General features: G+C 41.3%; 1 protein-coding gene across 4 annotated transcripts in view; it reads right to left on the bottom strand.

Annotated features, from left to right (window-relative positions):
- GHR (growth hormone receptor) overlaps window positions 1-17,745 on the bottom strand; it is a 316,755-nt gene that overhangs the window by 247,049 nt on the left and 51,961 nt on the right. The window contains exon 1 of one of the 4 annotated variants that reach the window (XM_060295743.2): window positions 5,260-5,346. The exons of the other annotated variants lie outside the window; for them this stretch is intronic. The gene's annotated coding sequence lies outside the window, so the exon portion shown is untranslated. Of the gene's footprint in view, window positions 1-5,259; window positions 5,347-17,745 lie in introns of those variants that run through there. 4 annotated transcript variants of the gene reach the window in all.

Genomic DNA, 17,745 nt, shown 5'->3' with positions numbered 1-17,745 from the left:
TGGCTTCTCTTGTTGTGGAGCACTGACTCTAAGCACATGGGCTTCAACAGTTGTGGCTCACGGGCTCAGGAGTTGTGGCGCATGGGCTTAGCTGCTCCGCGGCATGTGGGATCTTCCCGGACCAGGGCTCAAACCCGTGTCTCTTGCATTGGGAGGTGGATTCTTAACCACTGCGCCGCCAGGGAAGCTCAACCACTCATTTTTAAGAGCTGATTTCCAAAATGTGGCCCTGAACAGTTTCATCAGAATTTACTTATTAGGCAGCTCTTGGTCCCTGGGTCCCATGCCTCTGACAAAAAGAGAAAGCCTGCATACCAGAAGGATTATTTCTATAACCGCTTAGGTGTCTGAGCTGCAGGTGGTATGCCAGAGGCAAAGTCTTGAAGAAGCTAAGACTCGTTGCCTGTGCTTTTCCACTCTTCACCTGGTTCCCACCAGTCTCTTCTGCTAGCACCCCACTTCCCTAAGGTTTCATGCTTGCACCTCACTTTCCCTGGATGAGATCTTCATGCATTTCTTTTCCTTTCTTCACGTTCCCTTCCATAAATACTCAGACAGCTCTGATAATGACGCCAACACTGAGCTAGGTGCTGAAGGCAGAGTTGGAACCAAACACACACAGTCCCACCCTCATGCTGCTGGGGGGAAGACAAACGTGAATGAAATAATCGTAGAGATAAACATATAGCCAGTCAAGGACATGGAGGAAAGGCCTCCCTAAAAAAATGACAATTGAACTGACAGTCATTACATAAGGGGGACACAGTGGGGAGCATAGTGAGGGGCAGAGTCTAAGGACCCAAAAGAAGATAGATGTGGCCACTGCCGAAAAGGAGGGTTGCAATATGAAGCTGGAGAGGTAAACAGGTGCCAGACCACATGGCTTTGAGGAAAATGGTAAAGATTTATTCTAAGAACACTGAGGAACAACCAAAGAATTTTATGCAGATAATGAAATAATGAGATCTAAATTTAGAAAAAGGTTGCTATGACCAAATGTGGTGAACAGAGAGAATGAGGGAGAGGGCAAAATTCATCCAGCCAGGCTGCCTGTCAGCCAAACAAAGCTTAAACCTCACAACAAAACCACTTTGCAGGGTTGAAGAAAAAAGTAATGTGCTCATATGCCTAGTAAATGGTAGAGCCAGGATCTGAAATTTTAAGTAACCTACTTACCTATCTACTAAAGTTAAGTATCTGCTTACGTGGTGGTATTTTAGTCTGCTTGGCTGCCACACAAAATACCACAGACTAGGTGGCTTAAACAACAGAAAGTTATTTCTCACAGTTCTGGAGGCTGGAAGTCCAAGGCCAAGGTGCTAGCCAATTCTGTTCCTGGTGAGAACTCTGTCTTGCAGATGCCTGCCTTCCCACTGTGTCCTCAGGTGTCAGAGAGAGAGCTCTGGTGTCTCTTCCTCTTCTTATAAGGTCACTAGCCCTACTGGGTTAGGGCCCCACCCTTAAGACCTCATTTGACCTTTATCACCTCCACACAGGCACTATTTCCAAACACAGTCACATTGGGGATTAGGACTTCAACATGTGGATTTCAGGGGGACACATATAGTCCATACATATCATGTGGGTAGGAAGTGAGAAGAGTAGGATTTGAATGGTCTCAAACGCCCATGACTGGTCTGCTTATCAAGCTGTCCTCACAAAGTGGGAGATGTAGTAGTCTGAACTCCAAAAAGCTAGATCATCATTAGTGTGTTAAGACAATGGGACTTACTCATCAATCTCTAGCCCAGCTAGCAAACACAAAGAAGTACCCCATCCATCTCACTGTGCTAGTGCCATACTCATTAGTCTTTCAATTTCTTCTTTTTTTTTTTTTTTTGGTGGTACGCGGGCCTCTCACTGTTATGGCCTCTCCGGTTGCGGAGCACATGCTCCGGGCGCGCAGACTCAGTGGCCATGGCTCACAGGCCCAGCTGCTCCACGGCATGTGGGATCCTCCCGGACCAGGGCACGAACCCGTGTCCCCTGCATCGGCAGGCGGACTCTCAACCACTGCGCCACCAGGGAAGCCCTCAATTTCTTCTTTACCTTGGCTACAGGCTCATAATATATGAAACTGATTGGAATTTTTAATGAATATACTGTAAATTCCCCTGTCCACATTCACACCAGGGAGCAAAAGTTTAGTAAAAACCTTTAAAACACACAGTAATGACAACACGCATTTAGCTTTTGAAACAGAAGTATTAACAAGTAGATAATTTATTATGTTGGATGTAGTCAAAAGCCTAATTTATTAATGTCAAGAAACAGGTATTTGGTAGTGTGGTTTATATAGCTTCTAGTTTGGCTTTTTTTTTTTTTTTAAGTTAGACATTACTGAAGAGGTTGGAAGTAAAACCCCTCTCCTTTAAGCAGAAATTTGTATTAACTGAGTTTAAACAAATATGTTAAAACTTGTATTAATAAGTAACCTTTAAGAGACTTAAAATTATCTTGAAACCAACATAAAACTTCAAAATACACACTAATTTCAAAAAATAAAATAAATTTAGGAGTTTTTATAAGTCTTCAAATAGAGGAGAGATTATAGAACTCAGCATTTATCCTTCACTATTTTCACAAGATTACTCAGAGTTAATATTGGTTTTGTATGTGCCAAACAGAGAATGTTATGAGAAAATTGTTTTAAAATAAATGTTTATTTTATCCCACAATATGAAACACAAAAAAGTTTCTTGGGCAGCTAAAGCATTTACTGGGGAAAATTATATTTCCCGTTGTCATTGTTGAATTCACTACAGTAATTATATATAGCACTAGTTATAGTAAGTATGCACACACACACCACATACATATTCATGTTTATATGCATGTATGCATATACATACATATGTGCACACGCTCTCACAGGGACGGAGACCTAAGAGTATGGACCCGTTTTCAGCTTTTTACTTTTAAAGGCTGCTATTTTTGCAACAAGATAATTAGTTATGACAAGCACACAACCACACATAAACAATGAAAGGCTCAACTTTTTATTTAAATTACTTGATAGACAAGCGACATTGTGCCCCCATTATCCTCCCGCTCCCAACTAATCTTTTCCTGACATGTTAGTATGAGCTGTATAGGGGCAGATTCACATCATGTGTCAACTTAAGCATGAGCTATATAAAGGGCAGATTCACATCATGTGTCAACTTACTGCAGAGGTTGAGTACATATAAGTAACCTTTCAGCACCGAAGAATAGACGTGGCTTCAACAAGAGAAATTAACCCATCACATTACCCATGCACACTGAAGAGAGCTTAGCTTGGCGGCAGTTCCCTCTAGACAGCATGGAAGGGGAAGCCGCGGGAAACCAGCAGGAACACAAAATCAACTTTCAGCCTGGGTTTCAGAGAGAAACTGTCATTGTCTAGTCAATCTAAAAACCTTTAATGGGATTAAATCCCTCAAATGGAAAAATCTCCATAGATTGCTGTTTTTAACTATCAACAATTCTTTAACAAAAGAATGTTCATCTCATATTCTGCATCACAATGAATACATCCTACTTAAAATACACATGGGCAATTTCTAGAGTTGATGAAATACATTTCATTCATTATCACATTTGATCCTGGAAATATCCCTATGGACTGAGGTCAGGTATATATTACCATCTTTTTCTAGCAAGGAGACTGGGGCAGAGACTCCCAGGGTCATGTGGATAATAAATAATTTGCTTGGGTTACCACTGCAATTTTTTTAAGGCAAGAAATACAGGCAACAACCTTAGCTAAATTAAAGATTTTTGCAGTTGCATGGAATTTCGCAGTCCACCATGTGTAAACAACATCAATAGACAATAACAACATATCCAGTGAAGTAACTGATGGAACTAGGGGAAAAATATATTTAATATACAACAGGGTACCTTGTCTTTGTCAAAGCCAATACACATCTGAATTTACCAAAAACTGCTAGAAGACATCTGGTTATACAGGTTAATGGATCTCACTTAACATAGCTCTGATATATGGGAAATCAAATAACTGGCTTTGAGCCTCATTGTTCCTCATCTATAAAACAAGAATAATAACAACACCTAGTTCATAAGAGAGTTGTGAGGAATAAATTGGATATTTATGAAAAGTACCTGGAACACTTCTGGCAGATAATTAAATGCTACTTTTTATTACTGTCACCATATATAACATATATCATAGGTGTACAGCAGATTACTTTGATACATTTATATATTTGTATATGATTGCTAATAGTGATATTTATCACATTACAGAATTATAGTATAATTGTCTATATTCACTGTGATGTGCATTAGATCTCTATGGCTTATTTACTTCTCTTTACAAGTTTGTACTCTTAAGCACCATCACTCCTAGTGAAAAAAATTTTTTTTAAATAGAGCAAGGCACAAAGGATTATTCACTTTGGGCAAGAGGTTCTTCACAAACCAAGCACATATTTTCAATCTGTAAAAAGTAAAATCCTATTAATTCCAATACACCCACTTAAATCTCATGATAGGCAGCTACCAATAAGCCATACAAATCAGTCCTTCCGCCCAGGTATTTGCTCTCAGGCAGACACAGCAAGGAGCCACAAGGAAGCCAAAAGAGAGCAAGATCCTCAAGAGGCTTCCCAGCAAAAGGCTCACAGGAAAGTGAGTAAAATCTCTGATAATTGCCTCTCTGCTCCCTTGGGAGGGCCAGTCACATCCCAACTAATGAACCAGCTCTCAAACAGGAAAGAATGAAAAAGAAGGGAACAGCTTCATTAAAAATCCCAGGAAGATGAATTAATCCCCTTCCTCCCCCTCCCTCTTGCCCCCAGCAGGTGCCCTGTACATAGTAGCACGTGGAGTTCTGCTGTTAATGCCACTCTCTCTCCTTCCACTGGACCCTGGGGTTTTTCCATCGTCAAAGATTAAGTTCCCTTTGATTTAATATAACAACCAGCTTATGGATAAAGGTGCCATTTATTTGCACTAGTTTTCCTGCTTTGGAAACACGCAATTTAAACGATTTGAGACTTTAGAGACCATATAGAGACCATCTAATTCAAATGAAAATGGCTTCAAGGGCCATTTCAAAGGAAGGTAACACAAATAAATGAAGTGGGCCAGGTAGAAACTGGGGTTTACTTTGTTTAATTTTTACCACTCAGAATTTTAAGCCCAACTGTTACCCAATCTTTCCATTTTTCCAAGAGAAACTGGAAAGTTTTTATGTTGACAACTAATTTAAAAGATTATTAAGCTCCATACCCACGTGCATAGAAAACTCACCTATAGAATTCCAGTTGGGACCTCCAACCTATTCTGGTGAATTTCAGCCCTGGTTTAAAAAAAACAACAACAAAAAAAGAATCACCTGGGAGCTTTAAAAATCCACATCTGCCTCCTCTTCCAACTGGCAATTCTGATTCAATTGGGCAAGGGTAAGCTTTCAGGTGATTCTAATCAGCAGCTAGAGTTGAAAACTAACAATCTGGTCTAACCTATGAATTCTACAGATGAGGAAATAGTGGCTTAAAGACTAAAGCAACCTGCAGCTAGCAGGAGAGAAAGAACACGGCTTCTTACCGACATGCTGTTAGCAAAACTCTAATATAAATGCTACTTTTTTTTGCCAATGAACTGGAGTTTGGGCTCCAATATATATCATCTGTAAAATTTCAATTGCTTCCTCAGGAGAAGTGTTAGGAAAAAGAGGACTGCAGCATCAAAAACTAAGTCTAGTGACTATCATGCAACATTTGCACTGCATTGTAAACTCCACGAAGGCAAAGGATTGGTCAGTCCCTCCCTCACCACTGAGGTAGGTCTGCGCCTCCATAAACACTTGATCAATAAATGACTTCATGATTTTCAAAGTTCTATTCCCAAATAAATTGGGAATAAAGTTCCCTAAAAGCTCAAAAATCAATTTTCTACAGAGCAATGTCAGTGACTAGAAACATTTCAGAGGAAACAAGTTATGAGGTCTCAACTATCTAAGGGGAAGATCCTTAGATCACTGTTGACAAAGCTGTAAATAGTAAAGAGCTGTAAATAGAATAAGCTGTTCAGGGGCTTCCCTGGTGGCGCAGTGGTTGAGAGTCCGCCTGCCCATGCAGGGGACACGGGTTCGTGCCCCGGTCCGGGAAGATCCCACATGCCGTGGAGCGGCTGGGCCCGTGAGCCATGGCCGCTGAGCCTGCGCGTCCAAAGCCTGTGCTCCACAACGGGAGAGGCCACAACAGTAAGAGGAGGCCCGCGTACCGCAAAAAAAAAAAAAAGAATAAGCTGTTCACAAGATCCCATCTCGTTAGGTTTAAAGCTTCCTTTCCCTACAACAGCACAAAAAGGAACAAACCACTCTATTTACGTCACTTTCATCACCACCACTAACTCACAATATTTATTTTTTCTGGAGCTGAACCCTTGCCAACTCCAATAGCCATAGCTTAAATATCCTGTCTGGTTTCTTGACTCCCTGTTACAGAACCACTGCAATCCCTTGTCTGTCTGCACTTTTATACATTTTCACACACTATACTGGATAACTGGCCTCAAAAAATGGAATATAGCATTGTGTTATATTTACCTCAAAAGATATGGTGATAAATACCAGGCTTCCTTTCACCCTATGAAGATGCTGGCAAAATCCTACTCATTGTGCAAGAGTAAGACAAGTTATTGGCTTATTATTAAAAAAAAATACACCTCTGCCCTGTCAGTCAGTGCAATCCAACCATCTTTCTTCTTCATAGTGAGCTGTCACTGAACCAGGTTCGTCTTGCCCCGACGCACAGCAAACCAAAACGCTGAGACACCGAGGTTTGCAGCAGAGAGGGTTGATTAACAAAGCAGCCAAGCGAGGAGATGGGAGAACAAATCTCAAATCCGCCTCCCTGAAGGCAAGGGGGCTTGGGGTATTTACGGGACACGAATGAAGAAACCGAGTGGTCTGAGGCGTGGGAGGCGTGGGGGAAGGTGATTGGAAAAAGGTGCGGGAATCATCCATCTGCACGGGCGTAACTAGGCAACAGGTCTCTTGCACCTTTGAAGGGTAGCGTTTTCGGTCCTCCGATGTCAAAAGGTCACCGAGCAGACAATTAAGCATGCCCAGGGTCGGTGGTCCGATCCAGTCTTAATCAGCTCAGCTCAAAATAGATGTTGCTGACTCCAAGTTCCTGGAAAATAACTCTGACAAACATCTAACTGTTTTGGCTAGGTGCCGCTTAAAGGACAGGCAAGTCTTCAAACAACCTTGATTAGTGAAGGCAGGTGGAATGGATCTGACTGCTTACCCATGGGTTTATTTCTAAAAAAACAAATCTGATGTCACTTACCTACAAAAGAAATTCTGGGGCAGCTACCTACCGGGACCCAGAAAAAGTCCAAGATCCCTGACGCTATGTATGAATCCTACGGACTTTTCCAGCCTCATTTCCCTTCAACTACCCTCAAATATCCTCTGGTCCAGCCACCTCAAACATCTTATCAAATTTACCTAACACACCATCTTCTTTTATAGTTCCATGAGTATGAGCTGTCCCTTTAAGAACTCCCCTTCCCCTTTTCTCTATGGGGTGGGAGAGGGGTGCTTTTCAAGAATGGGCTCAAAAGGTGTATCTTCTGAGAAGCCTTCCCTGACTCCCCAGGACCATAGGTCTCTGTTTCCTCCATCTCTCCTGCCTCCCATGGGGTTAGTTGTGAATGTAATTAAATGCCTCTAGGCTGTGTGCTGCCAAAGCCCGTGTCTGCTCTTCACACGGTATGGAACCCAGGTTTGCTGAGTTCAACTAACCGCTGCTGCCCCACCTGTGCGGATAAGCAGCCAAAAGTGGGTGTCCGGGCAGTTCCACCTCCTGTGACAACTAGGGCTCCACTCACGGTGAGCCTACTGGCATTTGTGACTGTTCTGCTTATCAGTGCTTTGGTTTCAACTGCTCCATTATGAGTCTCTCCTGTGAACAAAAAATACTGGACAATCTCACTTACCTGTAGAATCTAAAAAAGGCAAACTCATAAAAATAAAGTAGGATGGTGGCTAGAGGGGTTGGGAGTTGAGTGAAACTTGGAGATATTTGTCAAAGGGTGTAAACTTTCAGTTATAAGATGAATACGTCCTAGAGACCTAAGGTACAGCATGGTGACTATAGTTAACAATACTGTATTGTAAACTTGACATTTGCTAAGAGAATAGATCTTAAATGTTCTCACCACACACAGAAAAGTAACTACGTGAAGTGATGGATGTGTTAACTAACATTCACGTGGTAACCATTTCACGATGTGTATACATAGATCATCGCAGTGTATACTGTAAACTTGCACGATGTTATTAGTCAATTCTATCTCAATAAGGACTTTAAGATACATGAAAACAAACCAACAAACACAAATATGCTCTCTTCTCTAAAGCACACTGAGCTTAAGTCAGACCCTCCTTATTCAACATAATGTATGACATAAAAGTCAATGTTGATTGAAGTACACTTTTCAAATCAGATGTCATAGGCAGTCTCTCTTGATATTTACCTAAGTCTCTTTTGCTGTGATTTAAATCAGGAGAAATCAAGAATATCTTCAGAAAACTCACCACCAGAGATGGAGGAAACAGAAAATCAGTCATATTAAGTTTAGAAATGAAAAAAATTTAAAAAACCACAACGATGACTGGACCACCAAGTCTTTTCCCTAGCAAAAGAACACACTCACCCTGTTAGTTCAGTACAGAAAGCTAGCTATGGGTGCTCTCAGAGTGGGGTATTTTCTATCGACATCAGCGCCCATCCTTTAGAGCTTGATGGTGGCATAATTCCATCAATGATTCTGACTCATGATTGACTCATTTTTCTATTTGCTGGACTTTAAAAGATACCATAGTGCCCCCATAATGTGCATCAGCAATGTTACCTTTTGAAACATGTATCATAAATTCTACTTTAGTCTGAATGCACCCAAAATAACTTTATCACGTAGAGAATAAATCCATCAATTACTAATTACTGAATGCCTACTATGGCCCAACACATTGCTGTGGAGGATATTCAAAAAAAAAAAACCAACCGAAATTATTTCCTTGATGAATTTAATGTAAATCATAATGACATTTTACATATTAGGTCCCTTATTTTGATTTTTCTCGACAAGATCTCACAGAGCAGAACGCTCATCATCTCCAAGGCACTGTAGTGAGGCTACCGGGGAAGCTGCAGACTTCGACCCTGAATACATGCCATATGTAAGAAGGCAATGCCCGTGAGAAACTCAAGGGAGAGAAAGTGTGAGAGTCTTAATAAACACGCCAATAAAGTGCCAGGGAAAAGGAACAAGGGAGCTTGTAGCTGGAAATGGAGCAGATGCAGGAGAAGGATCGGAGCAGACACTGTGGAGTTTGACATTGTGGGCTTTGAGCTGCGCCTCAAAGGATGAGTAGAATGAGAGAATGCAAAAAAATAGAGAGAAAGGCCACTGTGGAGGGAACAACATGAACAAAATTGTTGGGCAGAAACAAATGAGATATTCTGAGGGCAAAGGAGCAGTTCAGCTTGAAGCTCGGCAGAAAATCCAGATGGATAAGTAGGTTGGGGTAACATCACAGGGCTACGAATACCAGGCTAAAGAATCTGAAAATCAATCCTTAGGCTAATAAGATGATTTTTGAGAGCATGGGCGGTCAGAACAAGAATTAGTTAAGATGATCTGGCAATGGTGAGATGGAGCTAAAGGAGGATAAATAAGGGCTTCTATGGCTGTGGCTTCTGTTCCAACCAGTGTATGAGCTGAACACTGCAGTGATTCTTCTGATTAACATTTATAGCTACTGTCAAATGGAAATCTATTAACTGCTTGTGGTGTCTTGCTTCACAAAGCTTTGGTTTCAAACACATCATTATAAAGTCTCTTGTCACTGGCACTGAGCAGTCTGTGTGCTTTCTATCTGCCCAGAACTAAGTGTTATAAGACCAAAGTGCCAAACAATACATGCAGCAAAATGCTCATGATTCCCAGCAAAGACCAAACCAAACTTGGAGTGTAATGTTTATGTTCTACATAGCACCTGCCGTATGTGAAGCACTTGACAAATGATTAATTAGATTGAGTATTTTTTGTTATTGTTGAATCCAGAGAAGACAGTGCTATAATCCGCCTTGGTGTCAGGTTCATTTTATGCATCCTCCTGACTGGGCCGCAGTGCCCAGATACATGGTCAAACACTATTCTGAGGGTTTTTGGATGAGATTAACATTTAAATCAGTAGACTTTAAGCAGATTGCCTTCCAGAAGGTGGGTGGACTCATCGAACCAGCTGATGCCCTAAATGAAACAAAAGACTGACTTCCCAGAGTTAAGAGGGAATTCTGCAACAGACAGCTTTTGAATCTGAAGTGCAACTTCAGCTCTGCTCCTGGGCTCCAGCCTGCCCTGCACATTTTGTACTTGCTAGCTTCCATAACTGTGTGAGCTAATTCCTTGAAATAAATCTCCTATATACACGCACATCCTATTGGTTCTGTTTCTCCAGAGAACCCTAATCCCATGGTAAAACATGCCAGAGTTTTCACAGCCTACTTCAGGTCTACCTGAATCTGCTTATGATCGTCTTGTCTAGAAAATGCCCTTGACATGAAATTTATGGAATGACAGATAGGGGCTATGGGCTGGGGGCAGGAGTATCTGGCTAGATTTGCTGGGGCTTTCTTAGGCGGTCGTTATGCCTATGAGCCCTGTACATTTCATAAGCACTCCACTTAGCCAGACGTTAACTATACAGTGACCTTCTATTTAATATGCAGAGAACAGAAGTGAGTTGTCTGAACTGAAAAAATGTGGCAGTGACGATCCTTACTATTGAATTCCAGGAAAAAAATTAATGTGTTATACTTTCATATGTGATTTCAATTAATAACATTCTGACACCATTGGCAAGGTGAGTGGCCCATGATAGAGCCACTGAGTCCAAGGATCTAGGCTAACTGAGGGCCAAGCAGGCCCCTTATAGGAACCCAGGCCTCACATTCAGACCTCTGCAGCCAGGCTGACACCATCCCATGCCAGGTGAGCCAAAGTGCTGTTCCTCCAAAGAGACTGTAGTGAACAAATAATTACCATGTTTCTAGTTCCTGTTCTCATCAGTCAAATCCCAAAACACCAGATAATTTGTCCTGAATGGTACTAGCTTCCCTATAATAATTTTTACTTCTTTGCTGTGGACTTCTAACATCAAAGAGAATGAGCAAGAGGGCAAGACCTATGACTTCAATCTGTGAAGGAGAAAATGCATGGTTTTAGAGTTTTTGTTTTATTTTAAAGGCACACTTTTTTTGGCTGCTTTCTCTAATTGTGTCTTCATCTTGATTTCACACTGCTAGTATCTTTGATCATTATGGGCTTAATAACAATCACTTCATCATATTCCTGTTTTTCTTTTTTTTACACTACATCCTTATATTCCTTTAAAAAAAAAAAAAAAAAAGCACCGGAATCACCAGTGAGCTTTAAATCATCTATGGGCCCCACCCTTAAAGATTCAAATTTCTTTGTTCTGGGGTGCAGCATCCTGTTCTGATCGCTGACCTCTATTCTTCTATCACTTTTAATCAACTACTCTGACTTCTACTCTCTCTCTCTCCTGTCTTAACTTGTTTTTCTTAACCAGCTTAGAGTCCTGGTTGATCATTTCAGAGGCTCCCTTGCTGCTGCCATCTTTTCATCACAGCTCTTTGACAAAACCTTAGGCCTAGATGATCCCACTTTCCCTGTGCTTGGCAATGGCTGAATGCCTCCAGAAAGCATCAAATACTTTATAATTCTTTTAACAGTGTATCACCATGAACTTGTGAACATCAGCCTCAACTGGGCCTTCAAGAAGTGACTAGGGATCCTACTAAGCTTTACTAATTTACTCCCTTTCATATATTCAAGCCTTCTCTGTCCTCCTCAAAAATCTGAAACTACTTCCTTTCTTTGCCAGGATGCCATCCCTTTCTCTCTCCCATTCAGCTACTTTTCAAAGAAGCCATTTCATAGAAACGCCTTTAACTTGCAGCTACCCCACCTCGGCATCTGCACCCTTCCCTTCTTCCCTCCTAGTGCAGAAGGGAAGGAATCCTCTCTCCTCTCTGATTCCTCCAGCTGTCCTCAGAGTGGAACCCCTTCTATCTTCTTGGGAATCCTGCACGATTGATTACCCACCCTTTCTCTCTCTCCAACCCTCATCCTCCCCATTGCTCTTTCCCATCAACCCTTGGACAAGCTTGGGTCTCCTAACTTTAGAAACCTCTCCCTTAATGCTATTTCCTCCTCTAGTTAGAGCTCCATCCTTTTGTTCCCCTCCAGAGCCAAATGTCTTGAGCCATCTCTATCCACTGTGCCCCTTTGTTCACACCCCCGCTCCCCATGACGCTTCACTCTAGCCTCTGCTCCATCATTACACCAGCCCAGCTCTCCCTGAAGTCCTTCCAGATGTCATTTTACTAACCCAAAAGACACTTACAGGGCCCTTTTTACTTTACCCCTCAGCAGCATCTGAAATGATTCTTTCCCTGGCCTCTGAGATGACACTCTAGCATCCTCTCTGTCACACTTTTTTTTGTTAGCTTTTCCTCCACGTGGCTTTTAAATGTTGGAATTCCTCATGGCTCAAAGCTATGCTTTCTTCTCTCACTCCATTTTCACCCTGTGAGCTAAGAGTGATACCTTTGTGGCTTCAATACTGTGTCTAAACCCCTGACTTCCAAATTCATATCTCCAGACACCTCTGATCCAGGCTCGAGACCACATGGAATCTCCTCACGGATGTCTTAAAAAGGCCTCCAACTGAAAGTGGCCCCAAACTGAACTACTCTCTCCTAACCTATGCCTGGTCTCCCTCCAGTGTTCCTTCCCCGTTCCCCTGAAGAAGACAAATACCGGGCAGTTTTCCATGGCGTCCCTCACACAATCATATCCAAGTCAGCACGAAGTCCAGTCTACTTTCCCTCATAAATAAGTGGTATATCTATTAACCGTAAGTAACAGTAAATCTCTCCACTTCTCCCCATCTTTATCACCACCACTCTGGCTCATGATCCCAACACCTCTGGCCTCCAACAGATTCAGAGCACATCTCCCTGACCACCTCTGTCCACACCTCCTCCATCCATTCTTCATTATGGAGCGAAGTGACCTCCTTCAAATGCAAACCTGATTGTGTCACTATTTTGCTTCAAAACCTTCAATGGTTTTCTATTTCCCTTTCTACTGATAAAGACTACAGTGCGGCCTGCAAGACCATGTGAGATACAGTCCCTGCTTACTTCTCTGGCCTCTTCTTAGGCCATGCTCCTTGCTCTCTGGGCTCTAGCCACACTGACTGTTTTCAGTTCTCAACAGTACTGGGTACCTTTCTGCCTCCTGTTCCCTCTGCCCAGATTGCTCTTCCTTCTTCCTCTTACTTCTACTCCTTTAGATCTCAAATAACTTCCTTTGAAAGCCTTCCCTAACCACCAAGCCCCAACCTGAATCATGTCTCCTTATACTTTGATTCCACAGTACTTAAAACTGTTTTTCCTTATACTTGGTTAATGTCCTCCTCCATTCTAGACCATGAACTCCTGTGAGGCAGAGGCTATGTCTGAGCTGCTTACCATATGATAGTATTCTAGTACCTAGTCTCCTGCTCTGCTGGGCAAAGTACAGACTGAATTAAGGAGTGGTTTGTGAGTGACTGAATGAATGAATGATAGTAATGATGGATCCTTATACTCAGCTATCAATATTCATCTTTATCCTCCCCTGCAGCACAAACCCAGAATCAATGTCAAGCATAAACTTTCAAGTTCAGTTCAATATAAAAAGTATTTTTTAAATACTTTAAAATAGGCTGCATGGAGGAAAAAACATTGAAAGGGAAGGACTAGCAGGGTCTGATCTGTGTTCTCCAACGTAGGGAAGGAAAACCAGTATCTCTGTATTCATTCTTAAAACCAAACAAGAACTAGCCATATCCACTTCATGAATGAATTCCTTAACTTACTTAAATCACTTACTTTGTAGATATATAAGAAAAAAATCACTTTCACATATTTTTTAAAAAGGCAAATAATTTAGGATCTTCCATAAGGATCTTAAAATGCTCCAAATTCAGAACCTATACATGTACTAAAACCAACACTAACCTATCCCTTCCAGCTCTCAGAGTCCATCTTTAAATAAGTTTACAGCACTATGTCCCAAAGTCTTATACAAATTCTTGGGCTTAAGCTCAAAAGATATTAATCAAAGTCCAAGTAATTTATTAAACTGCAAGTGGCCATAAAGCAGAGTTAATTCAATTTGGCAGGCAGAGCAAACCAAGACACGGCTTGACCTATGAGCTTTTAGGACCCCCTTTGAAAAGCTGAGTGAAATCACTAGGGAAGAGGTTAAAATTCAACTTTGTTTTATATCTCTCTTTAAATAATGTACAGTGCAAGCGCGCTCCTGACAACTTAAGATTTTGAGTGATAACTTACGAAACAAAATACTTCCTGAGTTTTCCCACAAGAATTTTTTAAATGTTCAAAATGCTCTCTTCAACAATGTGGTTATTATTAATACCCTTCCTTTTAAATCATGGACTTTTAAGGCAGCTGTCCTTTGAATTACAAAATCCCAAATCCCAGGGAAGTCATTATAACTATTATGTTGACGGGGCATTAATATTTCACTACTCACATTTGGCAACTGTTCTTTTTCTGGAAAATTTCTCCTTGCTGGATCAATATTTCAAAATTTAAGATTTAATAAAATGAAGACAATTTATTTTTTTAATGATCAAGGCAGTGTTAGGCTGCCTTAGCTATCTATTACTGCATGACAAGTTAACTCAAAATTTAGCAGTTTCGAACAACAAGCATTTATTATCTTACAGTCTAGGGGCAGGGACCTAGAAGAGGCTTCGCTGGCTCAGGGTCTTTCACAAGGTTGCAGTCAAGTTGTTGGCGGGGAGGGGACTGCAGTCATTCTGAGGCTGGACTGGTGCTGAAGGCTCCACCTCCAAGGTCACTCCTATGGTGGCTGCTGTCAAGAGGCTTCGGTTTCGCATTGGCTATTGGGTTGGGGGCCTGAGCTCTTCATTCCACACTGGCCATGGGAATCCCTCACTTTCTTTCCGGGTGGGCCTCTCCATAGGGCAGCTCAAAACACGGCTGTTGGTTTCCCCCAGCATGAATGGTCCAAAAGACAGAGCAACCAAGACAGAAGCCACAGTGTCTCTGAATGATTTAGTCTCTGAAGTTGCACATCTTCACTTCTACATTATTCTGTTCGTTAGTCACGAAGTCCAGCCCCCACTCCGAGGGAGGGAAACCTGGACTCCACCTCTTGATGGGAAGAGTATCAGAGAATTTGTGGGCATATTTTTAAAACCACCACATAGGCAGTGGCTAGAAGCATGGGAGTTGGCCACACTCGGAATTAGGAAGAGCTGTGTTTGAATCTTGACCGTGCTACTTACAGCTGTGGGTCCTTGCATAAATTTAACTTCCCTATGTCATAGTTTCACCAAATGCAGAATCAGGTGGCTCATGGGGGTTTTGTGTGGGATTAAATAACATAACATGAAAAAAGGCCTTGGAATAGCCCCTGGTAATAGTAAGCACTTCCTTAACGTTGCCCATACAACAGTTATTGGTGAAGCAAACTATTGAGTGCCCACCGAGTAAAGAATACACAGTCCTTTGCCCTGTAGGAGCTTACAATCTCACTGTTACGGAAGTAAATCTGAAGTTAGACATAGAAAAGCTAATGTGACATAGAACAGCTAGTTTTTCCTCTAGAAATCCAAGGGCTTCCTAAAGAGAAGAAGTACTTCCTAAAGAGAAGTGGTCAGAAAAGCAGTCTAAACAAAATAAGGAAATATATAACGGTTTAAATACTTTTGTTTGCCTGCTTTTTTAAAGAACAGAGGCTGTCCCTTCAACTTAAACGTTCTCAGAAGTGTTGTACATACAACAGATGAAAGCACGGCACTCTGCGGGTGGGAAGCATGCAGTGCAGCCAGCTTGGCCCTCTGCTCTGGACACCCCAAGGGCCCTGAGGGGGCTTGCTGGAGCGCAGTCTGTAAATCTGCATTAACAGATTGTGCCTGTATCACAAACACAAAGGTCAAAGGTCAAACGGTCCTTTGACCATTTGATTAAAGGTCATGATTTAAAACCATGCCAACCTAAGGTAGCCATTTAAGTAAACAGTTTCATACATGTGATCTGAAAGGTAATGCTTTTTCTCCTTTAAAAATGTGCAATGCTTTAAACATTAGAATCTGAAGGGATTACCTTTCAGTCAATCCCTGTTTATTCCTTCTAAGAAAACAAAGACCATTTTTACATGATTGTCCCTTTGTATCTTCTTAGAAGTTAGATCTCATTCTGAGCCAATAATTTGTGTTTTACATAGATTGTGTTATTAGATACTAACTCTAAGCTTCCAACAACTTGTAATCAAAGCAAAAATTAACAAAAACCTTAAAGCCTATTCTTTTCTGAATTTAGAATTAGAGGTTAGAGGAATTTAAGCATTGGTTAGCCTACATATCCATGTTGTTTATCTTCCCAGAGTCAAAGCTTGAATAATTTATAAAAATTTCTTCTGAATTTTATGCCCCAAGTTCCAAGGCAACCAAGGGTAATTTTCATTTGGGCTATTGAAAGTATAAAGATCAGTCAAAGATTTCACTGAATATTCCATATCCCTCATGGAATATGTAAAAAAAAAAAAAAAAAAGGATAGTAACTATGGAAAGACTGAGAAATGGATGTTAACTATCCAGACTTAAGCACATTATAAAATAATAAAATATTTGAATGATTACACAACATCAATGCCTGCTCTATAGAGGTGCTTTGCTTCCAAGCCTATAATTGGGCCCTGGATCAAAACTTTATTATTAGAGCATGGGGTAACTTTCTGATGAGCTTTACGGTCAATGTATGTGTATATCAAGATAACAGGTTTTACAATTATTAGTTAGGCTCTGAAAATGTTCCACAGATCCAAGGCTGACAGTTAATCCAGCTTACTAAGAAATATACCATGCATGTTTCATAATACAGTTTTGTCAAAGACTGCATGCCCATCAAAAGGCACCAAGGATAGGGGATGGGCAAGTGGAGAAATAAAGATTTATTTAAAAAAATCATATTGTGTTATCCAGTGCAAGATGCCTGTCCCTTCCCCAACCATGCCCTCTCACCCCTAATAGGGCACACTGCCTAATTTCTAACGGCCAGCACCTGTATTTCTCTGCCTGAAGGTTCTCTCTTGCATCTCCAGATTGCTTTGCCCTCCTGAATGTTAGTGACCAGGAATTAGTGACTGATGGAAGTTGGTGGGTAAATTATTCCAACTCTTTCAACCTTGGGTGAGAGGGCTTAGGTGTGTATTTTGCCTGGGCTCCCAAAATCTCTCCAGGAAGATGACAAACTCCAGTTGCCAATGACGGTAACTTGCTTCATAACACACCCTTTATTGGCTCCTTTCGCTTCCTTTTTTCACTTTCTCAAATAAACTTTTACCTGAATCCTTGTGTTATGGCTTTCTTCTGGGAGAAATCCAAACCGAGATGCTACTCATAACTATATTTGCTGATCAAGTGAAGTGGCTCTTGAATATATCAGTCTAAGGTCATTTATGGAGAGAGATTACAACTATCCTGGATTATCTTTGGTCCCTCACTCCATACCATGAGGAAATCTCACCAAATTATAAATACACTAGGAATTGGCACATGAAAGTCATGCATTTTTGGACGTGTGGAAG

This window comes from Globicephala melas, chromosome 3 (assembly GCF_963455315.2).
Source record: "Globicephala melas chromosome 3, mGloMel1.2, whole genome shotgun sequence".
Lineage (NCBI taxonomy): Eukaryota > Metazoa > Chordata > Mammalia > Artiodactyla > Delphinidae > Globicephala > Globicephala melas.
Note: the sequence above shows the minus strand (reverse complement) of the source record. Positions and strands in the feature narration are given on the sequence as shown.